Source organism: Trichoderma reesei, assembly GCF_000167675.1.
Source record: "Trichoderma reesei QM6a unplaced genomic scaffold TRIREscaffold_5, whole genome shotgun sequence".
NCBI lineage: Eukaryota > Fungi > Ascomycota > Sordariomycetes > Hypocreales > Hypocreaceae > Trichoderma > Trichoderma reesei.
This window is the reverse complement of record NW_006711152.1, coordinates 699,532-714,621: the sequence shown is the minus strand read 5'-3', so window position 1 is coordinate 714,621 and position 15,090 is coordinate 699,532.

Sequence of the window (15,090 nt, the reverse complement as noted above, 5' to 3'; positions counted from 1 at the left end):
TCAGACGACATAGAGACTCACCCCGGTCCCCTTCACCTCAGTTCCATACATACATACACGCAATCAGAGGTCATTCAATATCTGAAAACCCGATTCCAGCCAGAACATAGCATCCGAGCTGAAGAATAATAACAAGGATAATAATAATGACACGAAACCGCGTAAATGCATACTTTACACCATGAGATCATTGACACAATTGTCCATGAATAGAAACACCATAGCCCAATTACGCGGCCAAGAAGAAACAAGAAAAACAAAAGGCCAAATCGAAAGCAATAATTCAACGCCCCCTCGTGACAAGGCAAGAGGTCACCGAGAGCAGCCGGTCAGAAAACAAACACCAGCATGGCCCATGCACGTGTATAAGACTCTATTCTTAGCAGTCGAAGCGGGTAAAATACACACCAAAAAAAAAAAGGAAAGAAAATTCCAAGACATCGCCGAGCTGATTCACAATAGTACAAGTATGACGGGTTATCGAAAAAAAGAGGGGCATGTGCCACGACAAAACCAACGACATACGACAAGAAAAACTGACAAGTTGGCTCTCGAAATATAATGAATGTTGTTGGCTCATACGGATACTTCAAAGAGGGGGGGTTGGTCCCTGGTGATGATACTAATAGACAGTGTCAGATTCACGGCAGACGTCAATGGCCTGAGTGAGGGATACGACCAACACCAAGGAAAAGGAGTAGAAGAGAATATAGAAGACTCATAACTTCAATATCAAAACAATCCAACGTCACACCTGAGAATAATAAAGTGAGAAAAGCATCTCATCCCCCCCCCCCCCCCCCCCCACCCGGCATCCAGCAATCACGGCAATGAGAAACCATCAGAGGTGGTGTACAAACTTCGACATGGCCACACGCATCTTCACATGCTGTAATAATGATCGAGCAAAAGAACTGAATGAAAAGCCATCCCTCTGCAGATCCCAGAATCTCACGACAAACTAGACCCCCCAAATAGACATCGATAACACATACAATAGCAAACAACGCAGAAACCAGATAGCAATCAATCGTTTTCAACCATCTCCAGTTCAATAAAGATCGATAACCAAATGCCACCCTCACCCGACCAAAGAAAACCCCCGTCTTTCCTCCATCAGGAAAAGGCGATAATACCAAGCTCGCCCCAAGCCTTGTCTGTCTCAAGGACTAGAAGAAGACAAAAAGAGGCGCATTGGTTCAAGCCATATCCTTCTAATTCCCAAGAATCCGGTATCAACAGAACCACGCCTCGCGCTACTACTCTATCATCCATTAGTCCAGGTATCAACAGCCCATTCACAGCAATTCAGCCAAGAAATTGCAACACCTCTTTACAACCGAACAGTAATATATCTATCTGTGTGTAGTATGGCAAAGGTAACAACCAGCTCGATTTTCAGCCCGCATCTCTTCTCACCAAGACAACAAAGCCGACAAGCCAGAGCAAAATCCCGTGGGCAAAAGTCATCTCTGAGCTGCCCTCATCGGGTCATCATCATAGCCGGAGACCGCCTTTGCAACAAGAAGGGAAAAAAAAAAAAAATCCTCTTTGCACAGGGAATAGGATGACGCAGAGGTGACCTCTCACAGACATCGAGAGGGGTGGCTCAAAGCAAGACAATACACAAAGTAACAATACACACACACACACACACACACTCATACAGGGGAGGCAAAAAAGAAGAGAGAAAAGCGAGTGGCATGAGACTGACAAGGAGGGGCGGCAAAGGGCATCTGGCCAGATCCAACCAGAGCCCGTTCCTTCGAACTGGGGCCAGGATCTCGTTCCCATCTCTCTCTGTGTCTTGGTCTTCATATCCGTACTGTACGGACATGACATCCTGACTGATAACACCGCTGCAAGAGGGCAACAACACACAACGGGCGCGGCTGAAAGAGTGTCGGGCCCGAGAAGAAGCAAAAAGCCATAAAAAGCCAAGAGAGATAATAACGCAGTACAATGCAAAGAAAGGGTCCCCCCCCCCCCCCTTGCCGGGCGTGAACCTTTTTGCAAAAGAAAACGCCCGTGTGTCAAATGACCGTGGTACATACTTCTCTAATATCGCCGCTTAAACAAGAGGAGACGGACAAATCCAGGCCCCCCCATTGACATGTCATGCACGTCTTGTTCCCCTCTCGGGAAAACGCCAAGAGCAGGGAACAGGAACATCAACATGAGAGAGAGAGAGATAAAAAAACAAGAGAAAGAGGAAAAATTCGGGGGAGCCACATTTCGACAAGCCCTGTCCACAGTGCATTTTCCCTCATCCACGAACCCCCCCCCCCCCCCCCCTCCCAGCCTCCGTTTGAACAGAGAAAAGCGATCAGTCACACTCCTGAGGCTGAGAACGAGGGAGAAGTAGAGGAAAAAAAGAGAGGGCAGGAAAGGAAGGGGAATCCTGACCTGCTGCTTGGTCGCCGAACTGGAGAGGCTGAATTCATCAGACGGGCAAAGAGGAGAATATCCCGGAGCAGGGGCCACAGGGACGAGAACCCAAGAGACCCAGCGATCGTACTCCGCTTGCAATGGTTCACACTTGCTCTCCTCTTTCTTCTCCCATGTCTCTCTCTCTCTCTCTCTTTGGTCCCCTCTATGGAGTTGGCTCTCTCCGCCTGCGTGAATCAGCCATGCCGGGATGGGCGTAGTAAGCACGTGGTGAAGGTGGCGTTATGCTACAGGAGGAGAACAGCTGTTGGTGTGTAGGTAAGGGAGGAAGAGGGGTGATCGAGCCAGTGTACAGTACAGGATACGGCCAGCTATCGTACCCTTTGCAGGCCTTGATTCCGTGGCTGACAGTACGCAGTACAGAGGCAGGGCTTGGCCGCGTTGTGATGGGTTCAGCATTGCTGAGACGAGACGCGTTGGAAAAGCACAGCTTTGCCGTCGTCTGAACCAGGGGAACGGCCCAGGCTAGTCAAGGCCAAGACACACGGAAGACAGTTGCCAGGTTCAGGCAGGGGTGGGCGTCTGTAAAGGCTCGAACCCAGGCATCGCGATAACCATGGGTCAGATGCCTCTCATCAACCTTATATCCAATGGTCAACTTGTCTCAAGCGAGCATCACATTCCCACCCCCTCTTTCTCTCTCAGAGTACTTACTCTCTCGCTCTGTGCCTCGGACAACGCTGCGATACCGCTTCCCGCGAGAAAGACCCAAATGAAGGGGGTGTGCGACGGGGGGGGGGCCTCGACGCAGGCAAGGGAAAGAAATGGCACGCGTGATTCGCTCATGTCAGAAGAAGGACGGCCATTCGAGGGTTGCTACATGTAGGCAGGATCATATGCCTTGTCCTGCAGCACAGTCGCAGTCGTATCCCCAGCCGTACAGAGCCGAGGAGGAGGGCAGCCACAACCATGTGCGCGTAGCATTAGACAACCTGACCGTCTTTTCGCTTCCCGCCTCTAGCTCATGGGCTGAACAGCGAGCCCACAATAAAGAAAGAGATAATACAAGATGTTCGTTCGTGGAGAGGGTAGCTAACCGCAAGAAGCATGAGATGGAGAAGAGGAGGCAGAGCATCATCAGATGCAAAAGATAGAAATGAATAAAAAAGCCGCGAACCAAGACACACACACTGGGAAGAATTGGGCAATGCCCTCGATCAGGCCAATCAGGGCCCAGCGTCCCAGCCAGAGGGGGTCCAGAATGTCGGGGGTGCCGAGATGAGTCAACAAGAATGGAGTCTAGCATCATGTTCGCCGACGAAGCATGCATGCCAAGTAGGTATCCATGGATGTTGTCTGCCCTCGTACCGGTACACTGTCACTGAGCACCATCGCCATTCCCCACACTATACTTCAGACGAAGAATGACTGGAGTAGAGAACATCGGATAAGGTCAGAAGTCGAAAGACATTGTTGCTTCTCCGTAATGCTGCAGCTGGGGAGGGGATGGACGGTAATGGCATGTCACAGTGAACCTGCGGATGAAGCCCTCGCCCTCGCCGGGGAAGGGGGGGGCAGATACTTAAACGAAAGGCAAAGAAGGCACAGAGACCGAGAGAAAGAATGAAGAAGAGAGGGAAGGCAAAATCTCCCATTGGCAGCGGCGGGCAAGTAAGTTGAGATGAGTTGGATGGATGCCGGGATGAGGATGGACATGGGAAAACAGTGAAGGGCATCAGACAAGGGGCGCGAAGGGGGGCGTATGCAGAAAGAATAGAGACAGGCAGGCGACATGATGAGAGAAGTGCAATCGTGGAGGCGAGCCCATGGGTCCTCATCCCGGGCCTGTAACCCCTCCCCTGGTCGCTGTCTGCTCATCCTCTTAGTCATGGACGAAGAGCGGAGAGGCGAGGAAGACGATTGCTTCGGCAAAATGTGCCTTGAAACGTCAAGAGAATCCATCACAACAGCCGCACACAGCAGGGGGGCGCAGAACAGAAAGAGGCGAACCCACAGCATCGTGAAAGGCCGGGAACGCGCAAAAGGGCTCCTCCACAGCAGTTGGTGTCCACCCAAACCAGGGCAAGGAAAAGACCTGACTGTCAGCAAAGACTGAATGAAGAACAAGACGTCATCGTACCTGGACGAAAGCAACGCAGCCAGTTATCGACAATGCGACCCCGTCTGGTGGCTGAAACAGTTATCAAAGTCCCAGGACTGAGGCTTTTGATCCCCCTCCCCCCTCTTCTTCCTTGTCTGCAGTTGCTGTGCAGTGCGTCTGGACGTCCGGTTGTCGACTCAATGCTGTCTTTTGCGGCGTCCGTGGTGCTCCATCCGGGTCATTCTCGAGGCATGTGCGGGTGCCCCCCCTCTCTTGCGCGTCTCATGCGATTTGCTGCTCTCGGAAGTGTCTCGATGCGACGGCGGTGGGAGTCGTCAGGTGGAGGGCAAGGGTAGGTAGATACCGAGTAGGGTATCCGTCTACATGGCGAGAGTACGAGTACCCGTTCGAAAGTAGGCATCGTCTAGACGAGCCCTGCTGGGAGGGGATTTGATTTGATTTGCCCGTAGGCTCATGCTGCTGCGGATACCGTGAGGCTGAGAAGAGGAGGCGATTGACAGGCTCAAGTGGACAGAGAGAAAGACAATGCGATGGGATGCTGAATCAGGTACCTACCTACTACATCACGCACTGTACAGAGTGCGTGTACCGGTACCTACCGCAGCATGAAGGTACGAGTACCTACTCAGGTCATCGTGCCATCTTTGACGGGTGACGGGTGACGAGTCAACAGCGAGGCGAAGGAGACAGGCATGACAGCAGCTGTAGTAACATCATGGCGATTTCACGTCATTGGGAGCTGTCAGGCGGCTCTCGGCCCAGCTCAAGTCGTAGCCTCTCCCCCTCTCTCGTACGAGTCCCGAGCGCAGAACCCCGTTGCAGCCTGAGGCCTCAACTGCACCCAGCACAGGGCAAGTCACGAGCACTCCATCAATCTGGGAAGTCGCGTTCACAGCTCTTGCAAGAAGAGAGGCAAGTACGGTACATGCAAGGTAGACGGTACCCTCGCGATCCAGCCAAATCGCTGCCCGCTACCCAGCCACGCACGGCCCTCTCCAGCACCGCACCAGGTACCGCCCTCCACCTCTCACGAGCCACCGGCCGTACCAGCGACCACATAACGTGACGAGCCGCCCAAGCATGTCATGCCCTTAGCCCCGACATCAAGTGGAATCCCGTCCCCCTTCCAAGTCGTCCGTGGCCTGGCTGAGGCCTCGCCGGCTCACAGTGCAGTACCTGCACCCAAGATACTCAGTACAGTACAAGGCACGCATCAACAACCAAGACAGGTTCCTTCCCCTCCCCTCCATCTTTCCCCCTCCCCTTGCCTGACCGGCACTGTACATACAGTACATACCTGATAGAAACCTCAGGACCCCCAGAAACCAATCAACCAGCGAACATCGTACTGTGCGGTAGGTACTCGACAAGGTAGCTGTACCTCAGCACATGCCGCTAACACAAGCGTGGCCACTTTGCGCGACTCGTCTCTCCCGTATTCCTGGTACCAGCGCGCCATTTTGCTAGCCTCTGCGTGGTTTCGCTCTGCGGGTCTCTCTCCCTCCCTCCTCCCCCTCCTCCTCCTCCTTCTCCCCCCCCCCCCCCCCTCCAAAAAAAAACCCGCCTTTGGTGTGTCGCACAACAGCCGCCGCCGACCGGGATACAGGTACAGGTACATGCTCGTACAAGCACTTTGTTCCATAGGTACAAGACAGCATCATCGTCGTCTCTTTCGCCAAAGCCCAAACAGCGGCTCCAGGAGGTTCTCGATCGTTCCCCTCGTTATTGCGGCTGCCACTGCGCTCAGACAGATCACCAAACATGCGCCGCTGGTAAACCATTGAGTCGTACCTAGCGGATGAAGAGGTTCTCTCTGGGCTCTGTAGTACCTCCGTAGTACTGGTATCCTCCAGCTTCCCTCCTCAGCGCAGGCCGGGCTGCTATTGCTGTCCGCTAAAACCTGCTAGCCTCCAGCCCACCATGAACTCCAAGGCCCATCAACTTCCACTTTCCACCCCCAGATCGCTGGGACTCGGGGACACACGCCTCTCACGCGCAAAGTACCTGGGCTGCTAGTACTACTACTGTACTAGTTTGCTTGACAAAAGGAAAAGCCCTGGGCAACTTGTTCCACCAACTAGTAGCAGTAGTAGCCCTTTGATACCGGCCACTGGGTTCCTGGCAATGAAGCCAAGATCCGAGATGGCGCGCGTATTATGGCTCTAGCCCTGGCGCTGTCGACGCTGTACCTGCGCTATCAAAGTAATACTACTCGACATGATGCAAATGGGAATTGTGATAGAGTCCATCTGTCAGATTGCTAGTAAGAGAAGAAGTTGTATTTCAGCTGCATCGATCGACTAATGCAGCAACGGCCGAACATGACATGTCTTGGCCATCATATATCAGCCAGCATACGAGTACATGAGGTGGTACGGTTCTTGTCAGCTTGAACACGGTGCATTACCCTTGAGGCTCTTCGTACCGTAAGAAGTGATACTTTCAAATTCTTATGGCTACAGCCAATATCAACAGCACTCCTCTCTCCTTCTGGTCCATGCCGTATACAGTATGGAGTGCGTACAATTTCATCGAACCAGGCCTGTATCGAGATAGCAATCTCAAATTTCCCCCTTCTTCATATCATATCTCCTCAATGAAGTGAAGTCTCCTTTACGAGCCATACGCAATCAAGGACCCCCCCTGCAACGCCAGAGCAGCTCGAGGTCAAGTCAGCCATCTTCCAGCTCGATTCCCAAGTCATCCCCTCTAACATAACTACCTTGCACGTCCTCATATTCGTACCTTGTTAATATCAAAGCTAGGCATATTCAAATGCCTTGCGCCTTACAGGATCCCCAGGTTCAGGAGGGATTCTAGTGGTCAACCCAAGAACGTGCCCCTGCTAGGCCCCAGTAGTAGTAAAGTCTCCCAGTCTCTCAAGATCTCCAGTCTTTCAAAATCTCCAGGCGGCTCCGTCCCGTAAGTCGGGCATATCTGAACCTTGAGACGAAGCAAAGCACCGGCGCACTCTACTAGTCAAGAAACCGCTTCAACGGCGTCTTCATCCACCCCCAAGTTCCAAGAACAAAACGATCAACGTCCCGTCAACCGGATCCCCCATAGCGCAGTCTAGGAACTCATACCCGCAGAACTAAATCGCAACTCGCCAAAACACGCGTAATGTCCGTAAATTTGTTCTCCGTAATTACCAGCTTAAGTTGTATCGAGATGAGTTCAACTCCTCCGTATACCTACCCTCCGTATACCTACCTAGTGTCGGCGCAATGTATTACGGCTGTCGCGTCTTTCGGTTATCGCTCCATCTGGCAACCCAATTCTTGCCGCAGGTAATCGGCACATTACCCTATAATCAGCCTCCATCGAGCAATAAACCTATTGTTAAAGCAGGTTATGCGAAAGAATCTTGGAAGCTGACTCGACTGGATCGAGCATTGTGTGCCAGTGATGCCGAATCCCACAAGGGTAGGTAAGCACTGCAAAATCCACAAGGACATGTACAACGTACGAGGGAAGTGAATCCTTCCAAACAAACTGGACCAACGATGTCAGAATACACACACCTGCCACCTCCCTCATGCTTGTCGAGAGCAGTCAGCGTGATACCAAGCGCTAGCTCGCTCTCAACCTCCCTCTTGCTCGTACGACTTTTGGTGGCCCTTCCTCACAGCTGAAGCCAACTAGTAGCCCAGCGCCAGACACACTTCCGGCCCCAGCGTCCGTCTCTTTTCTTCGCAGATCCGATTAGCAGGAAATTGCGCCGGCCGTCTTCTCTCTCCAGCCCCATCGAGATCTGGACATTATTACCTCGCCGTGTGGGGGAGGCCAGCTTTTCCCGAGAGAGCCCAGCTTCCACTAGTAGTAGTGCTCGTAGTAGTGATAGTATAAGGGATCCGAGTATTTGGGTACCGACGCTCACCTAGTAGTACCCAGCAGTAGTTCAAATCATTTGACCCCCCTTTTCCCCAGTAAGAATCAACAGCATACATATGTCTCGACTCATGCCCGAAATGGTAGTGACAAAGGTCTGAATGGAAGAAGAATATCCTACGCATATTATTGGGGGCTTCCCTCCTCCTTTGCTTGCAAACGAGCTGCCACCGACACCCCCCCTCTTTCTCCCCTCCTTGTGACTCGATGAATGTGGCCATGAGACCCTCTGCTCGTCCATCCTGCTTCGCCATTGCTCTCTAGTACGGGAGACATTAGAGGGCCTCCATCACGGTTAAGAAGATGACGGTGGCTTGAGAGTAAAGGGCCATCCTCCACTAGCATTGTCAGCCACAACCAACCTGGTGTGCCAGCCCTAGGCGCGGTTGGACTACCGCATTGGCTACGCCATGCAGGAAGCTGAAGGGGGGGGAGAGGGTAGCAGACAAAGCCGCGTCTGCGGATTACTTGGTAAAATGTCCATTTGCAGCTCTCCTGAATGCCCCACCCAAACCATAGCGCCTATGCGATGAATCGTTTGATCGTAATTTGTCAATTTTCAGGCAGTCTGGCTTGATTGGATGGAAATACGACACGTTCTCGTTATGAGCCACCGCATGTCCCGGCAGACATGAGAAATCAAGGCAGGTGGGTGTGGAAGAGACACGGTGTACCGAAGCTGGTGCACCACCTTGCCGTGGCATCCATGCCAAATCTCGACAACGTCCGTTGAAGCAGTGGTAACGCGGAAAGCGAGCCTCACCGGTGACAGGCACCTAGTACGATGCCCTGCCATAAGAGGCTGATTGAGGCGGCAGCGAGATTAGCTGACCGTTTTTTCTTTTTCGCTCGTTTAGCTCACCACGTCCATTCCCTGTGCGGAGAGACATGCAAATCGCGGCTGACTTGGCCTCTCCAGTAGTCAACAACTAGCCGGGAGAGTGATAGGATGCTACCATGGCAGCTGTGTTTCATGCGGAAAGGGGAGACCATGGTTTAGGCACCTCTGGCTGGTAGAGGTCAAGCGGCCCATGTCCTTGTCTACCTAGCTATTAGTAGTAGTAGTACTCCTGCTAGCACTTCCCGTGATCGTCTAGCGGTCAGTCGGTAGCAGTTCCTTGCTTCGTTGTTGAAGCTGCCTTGCACCTGGACGAATCCCGAGAGAGGCGTACGAAATGAGCTACCGTGAGGCAGCCTGAATGCTCTCTTGGGCACCACTCTCGGTTGCCCTTGTCTGCCTGACGCCATCTCCGTCGTCACGCTGATTGCCCAGCTCCGGCTGCGGTGCCCAGTCGTTTGAAATTCCCTCCGGGCTGTAAGGAACGCGGGACAGCAGAATGAGGTCGGGCAGAAGCTCGATGGCATTGCTGCCCAGCGTAGGGTGTAAGAAGAGCTCGCCGGCGCTGCTGGAACTCCGAGACCAGGATCCGAAGCCCGAGATTCCCTCTAGTCACCATCATCTGAGCCACCTTCCATGGCATGGGCCTATGATTGAGCCCTTTTCCCACAAAAGAACCCCGTGTATGTATGATCGTCATGACGAATGCATCACATTGCACCTCTGACATAGCACAGGCGAGGAGGCGAGGAGGCTGTTTGAAATCCTCACAACGTCGGCGAGGTGGCGTATGCGTCTTTGCTCGGCATTTGGATGTTCTAGGACAGAATTGCCGAGACCAGCTGGGCACAGGACACTTCCTGCACCTCCCCGAGTTCGAAAGATGTGATAGAGCTGCAGCTATGTATGCTATGTCCAATTGGTGCGAACATGCCACGTACTTGGTACGCGTACTCCGTAAATGCTCTCCAGACTGCCGCTGGCTCTGATATGTGCTGCTTAGTTGATTGGTTTTAGCAGGTTATGGTATCTTGACAGACTTGGCACTCTGTAATACTTCGTGCTCCGTACGGGCTCTCTGCGATCTTGCTGGAGCGCCACCGGTCTGGGATCGACGCTAACCCTACTCCGTCGTCGATGATTGATGCCAGCTCAGCAAGGAGGACGGAATTCCGGCTGCGTGCGTGCTTCGTAATACCACATTGCCATTTTCTTTTGCAGGCCATGAGAAAATCTTTCAGAGAGAAAAGGCGAACATGAGAACGAACGTTGTGTGGCTCGGTTGTCGTTCTCTCGTCTCTTGCTGTTGATTGGGTGATCCGGTATGAAGTGGCTGTACGAAGTAAAGTGGCTGCAATCAAGGCTTCGACCAATTGCTGCTCCAGATGCGTGCCGAAGGGGGGTACGTGCTGCATTGAGGAGAGGTCAGACCATGCAAGACGAGTGCAGCATTTTCCAGCTGCCTTTTCCCCTTTCCCTTTCGCTCCGACCCCTTTGTCCGCTTCTTCTGCCTTGTTTTTCTTTCAGTTCTTATCTTTCCCAACTGTCGCCTTCCCGTCCATGCGCTGACGGGTGTCAGGGGAGTTCATGGTTTGAGGCGGTCCCCTGCGATCAGGTGATGATGCTAGGCCTGGCTTCCCCCGGAAAATGCTGATAGCTAGGCGGTGGAGTTGTTGTATGTATGCAGCTGCGACAGCGCGGTAGGGATCAATGACAAGGTTATCCTCTAAATTGGTCGGCATGTGCAGGACGTCAGAACCGAGCAGCAGGCTGGGGGCAGGGAGTGCAATTTTGCTGCCCGGGGAAGGATCGCGGCCTTGTCTACCTGTAACTCACGAGCTGAAATGCCGTGACAGGCCTGTCGTCTGTGGCCATGACTCGACCCTCCGGCGTGGACTTCCATGTCGCACAATCACACCGTCCTGTCGTGACGCCTGGGATTTATCTACACGTCTTCAAAGGTCAGCCACGGTTGTACAGCGCTGAATCAAACCCTCATCATCATCGGCATCCCTGCCCATCAGTGGATCTACCACGTGAGGTTACGCCCTTGTCGCATCGCAGGTTCGAGGGAAACACAAAGCTCAGCCATCACACGTGGACCCTCCAGAGGGGCTTCTGTTCAGCCGTGTGCGACAAGAGCTGCGTCGGAAGGGAGGGGGGGGGACGTCGCGGGTTCGAGAAGCCCGCCAAAGCGACCAGAGTTGATATTGCGGTGAGCCCAGATCTCAACCGCAACAGCCACAACAAGCAATCGCAACCACAGCGCGCAGGTTCACCTCGGCAGCCGGTCGGTGAAATGGTAGGCCGCGGCTCTGCAGAGAGCTGCCAAGTCGAGCTAAATCGCCGTCCTGGGAGCACAGTGTGTGTGCAGGCTCCAGAGCAGCATTGACGAGAATATGCAAGCAGTCGGAGAAGCTACCCTGTCCGAGTGCTGCTCCCCCATATGAGATTGAGATTGTACCCGTACATGGGCGTCTCGAGATGTGCGCTCGCTTAGATGACAACCACAAAGCTCTCTCGATGGATTTTCCTGCTTTTGAATGCTGGACGGCCTTTGCGGGGGTCATTGCGTCTCGGCACGCACAGAGTTGGGCCGCATTTCGTATCTAATGCTCTGCGGACAAGATTCCGAGGTCGCTCTTCTCCCCACGTAATATGCCTTTGGCTGTCTCTCTCATTCACTAAGACAAACTCAGAGAAGCATGGACGTTAGCTGGAGCATCGTTCTGACGCCGGCAGACAGGCCATGATTTGGCCCTTGGGCTCTTGACCAACGAAACGGCGCGACCGTGCCAATTCGGGGTATAGATGGCCTGAGGGGCGATTTTAGTCTCTCCCGAGGATTCGGGTCGATTTGATCTGTTGACGCCTCCCAAGGCTGAAGGCCGCTTTTAGTCAGGCAAGCAATACATTGGCGGCAACGGCGACGAGAAGCATAGACACACGCGAAGTAACGCTGACACAAAGTTGTGTCTCTGCGGGCCAAGACAGGTTGCAAGCAGAAGGCAAACACGAGTCAGCGGGCTGAGGGCTTGTGCAGAATGGGATGTTTGGACGGGCAAGCGTCACGTTGACATGGTTTGGAAGAACAGCTGCGCCGTGGCTTGAGCGCCGAAAGCAGGCGGTATGCAGTGAAATACCAATGAGCAAAAGGAGGACATGAGATCAAGGGGGCGGAACAGACAGCGTAGGGAGTCGAGCAGAGCCAGAGGGAGAGAGGGGGAGAATCCAGGCACCGAGAGACGAAGAGAGAGTGATACTTTGTACCTGGTGGCCACCGTGTCTACCTGCACCTATCATGCCGCGGTCCCTCTCGCTGGATATTTCTGCATGTGTGTCTCAGGTTGGGCGATACAGCCTGGAGGGCGCTGCGGCGTCCCTTGTTGGCTGCACCGAACCTTCCAAGGCTCCCGGCCTGCATGCCATGCAACAGATAGTAGTAGCACTTCGTATTCTCTTGCTGCTGCTGCTGCTGCTGCTGCTGCTACGTCGCAGTTCCGCCATGTCATCGTTGCCCGTGCCCTCCGGGTGATGCGGGCAGCTGAAAAGAATCGCTGTCGTGACCAGTCGCCCATCAGCAGCTTGGTGGTTGGTTGATTGGTTGGCTGGCACTCCCTCCCTCGCCCTGCTGCCATCATCACAAAACAGACAGCATGGCGTAGTTCTAGTGATACGGAGGAGTGGCCCAGAGTGGCACGTCTGCTCCGAGCTGGTTCACGGCTCTGTATGGCTGTCTGTACGAAGGATGTGCATGTTCTTGCACGGGAGACGGAGATGAACTCAGCGTTTGGGTGGGCGGAGCAGGGTATTAACCATTTATCCGGAAACAGAAGGGGGGCAAGAGCGAAGGACCTGTCATCTGTCTTGTCTGGCCGCGAGAAGTGGGGAGGCGTGGCCGCATCTGCAGTTCCAGGCCCTGCAACTCGCATCGCATCGCATCATTTCGCTGCCGTCAATGGCCTCAGGTTTATGCGCGGCGGCGAGGGAAAGGTGGGCAGAGTTGACAAGGTTGACAAGGGACAGCGAGAGACGAGAGTTGGATCTGCGCACCGACTGCGGAGCCGGTGTGTGCTGCAATGGCTTGTACTGTACAGGTACAGTACAGATTCCATTGCCTGGATGCTGCTGACTCGACTCCATCTGCCCGAAAAGCAGACACACCTTCAGACAACGTACCCGAAGACGGGCGGGCGATTTGAATGTGTCTGAAAGATCCTGGGCCGGCGCTGCGAGCACAGGTATCGGTGTGATGGGCAGTTGGGGCCTCCGGTCCGGCACGGATATCCAAGCATTCAAAGACCTCGGCCGGTCATGCACCTCCTCGCCTGCCAAGTGGCGACGCGTCCGTGATACCTCGAATCTATTACTACGAAGCACGAGTGCTTGGATCCATGAGTACGATTGCATCCATTGCTACATATGCTGTCATACTTAGGGGTCGAAAACGCTGGAGAGGTGGTGCCTGCATCTCAGCAACTGGCAACCTATCGGAGCAGCGTCTCCAATTCGGGCGAATCAGCTGATGAAGCACCGCGTTCTGGCCATCTGATTGCCCACAGCTGCATGATGATGGATGAATGTTTTCGGAGCTGTCCACTTCGCCAGGCTTCGGATAGCAAATACTTGCTGGTACCATCGCCTGCCTGTACTCGTACATGTCGACCAGTCTCGACAGAGGGAACGACTAGACACGGTGCTGATCGGTCGCTACGTAATAGCACCAGGCAGGAATCGAATCCCTCACCCGGTCATCGGGACCATTACTCGTACATATGGTCTATCCACTCCCCTCGCCGCAATCTGCAAAGGTGACAGAAAGGCCTGATGATATGGATGAAATTGCCATGGACTGAAGTCATATTATCAGCTCAGCAACAGGGTGCTGATGCTGCGAAGTAGGCCGTGGAAGCTCCCAGATGGCGTCCGTCTGCTGCTAGCGGCGCCAGCCCAGGGCATCTTCCATCAGCCGCCCCCCTGGCGCTGCACCAGAAAAACTGTCGCCTGCTGCGGCAGAGACTGCGGGGGCCCCTGGCAGCACTCAGGACCGCCGTAGACGGTGCTGACTGAGAGGAAACGGCTCAGGGCCAATGCCAGCCTCAACAACAAGGCCGGAGACGGTCTAGAACTAGAGCGGTTCACGGCCAGGGACATGGAGGCAGCGAGCCAGTAGTAGCGCTGTGGAAGCTAGCGGACGATCCAGGGCAGAAGCTGGGGGGCCACAGCTGATCTCCAGGCATTTGAATCTGGGCAGGCATGAGCAGCTGGGGGATTCTGATAATGACGATGACGATGATGACGATGATGGACGGAGTACGGAGGGCGCCCTGGCGAAGGAGCCAGGCAGACGCCGCATGTAGCACTCCGTCCTTGTCCTTGCACTCGTACCCGCTACGACGCGGCTGCTGCGCAAAGCTCCTGGGCACATGTGCAACGGCGAGTACCGGGAACCGTTGCCTCTTGCTGCTGCTCCGCGTACTGGGTGGTGATACCTGTGCCTCGCAGCGATCTGAACATCGACCTCGGGCGTTGACAACATCCATCCTCCACGCCAATGCAATGACACCCGTCGACTCGAGTCGGCCGCCGCGCGCTCGTACATACATACAGTGCTTTAGTAGATGCCCTTGTGCCGACATTAGCACCTGAGGTTCGATTCTCCATAGCCCGGCTATCGAGCCTGCGCCTTTTAGCACGGTTACACAAAGCGGCTGCGTGGGACGAGCGACTTTGTTTCTGCGGAGAATATCGCGCCCGGAGGAGGTACAAGTACGAGTACTCGTACGGACCAGCGTGGGCCGCTCGCGTGCGACATTCTCGCTAGCGCCACGCTGGAACCATTGCTCTGGGC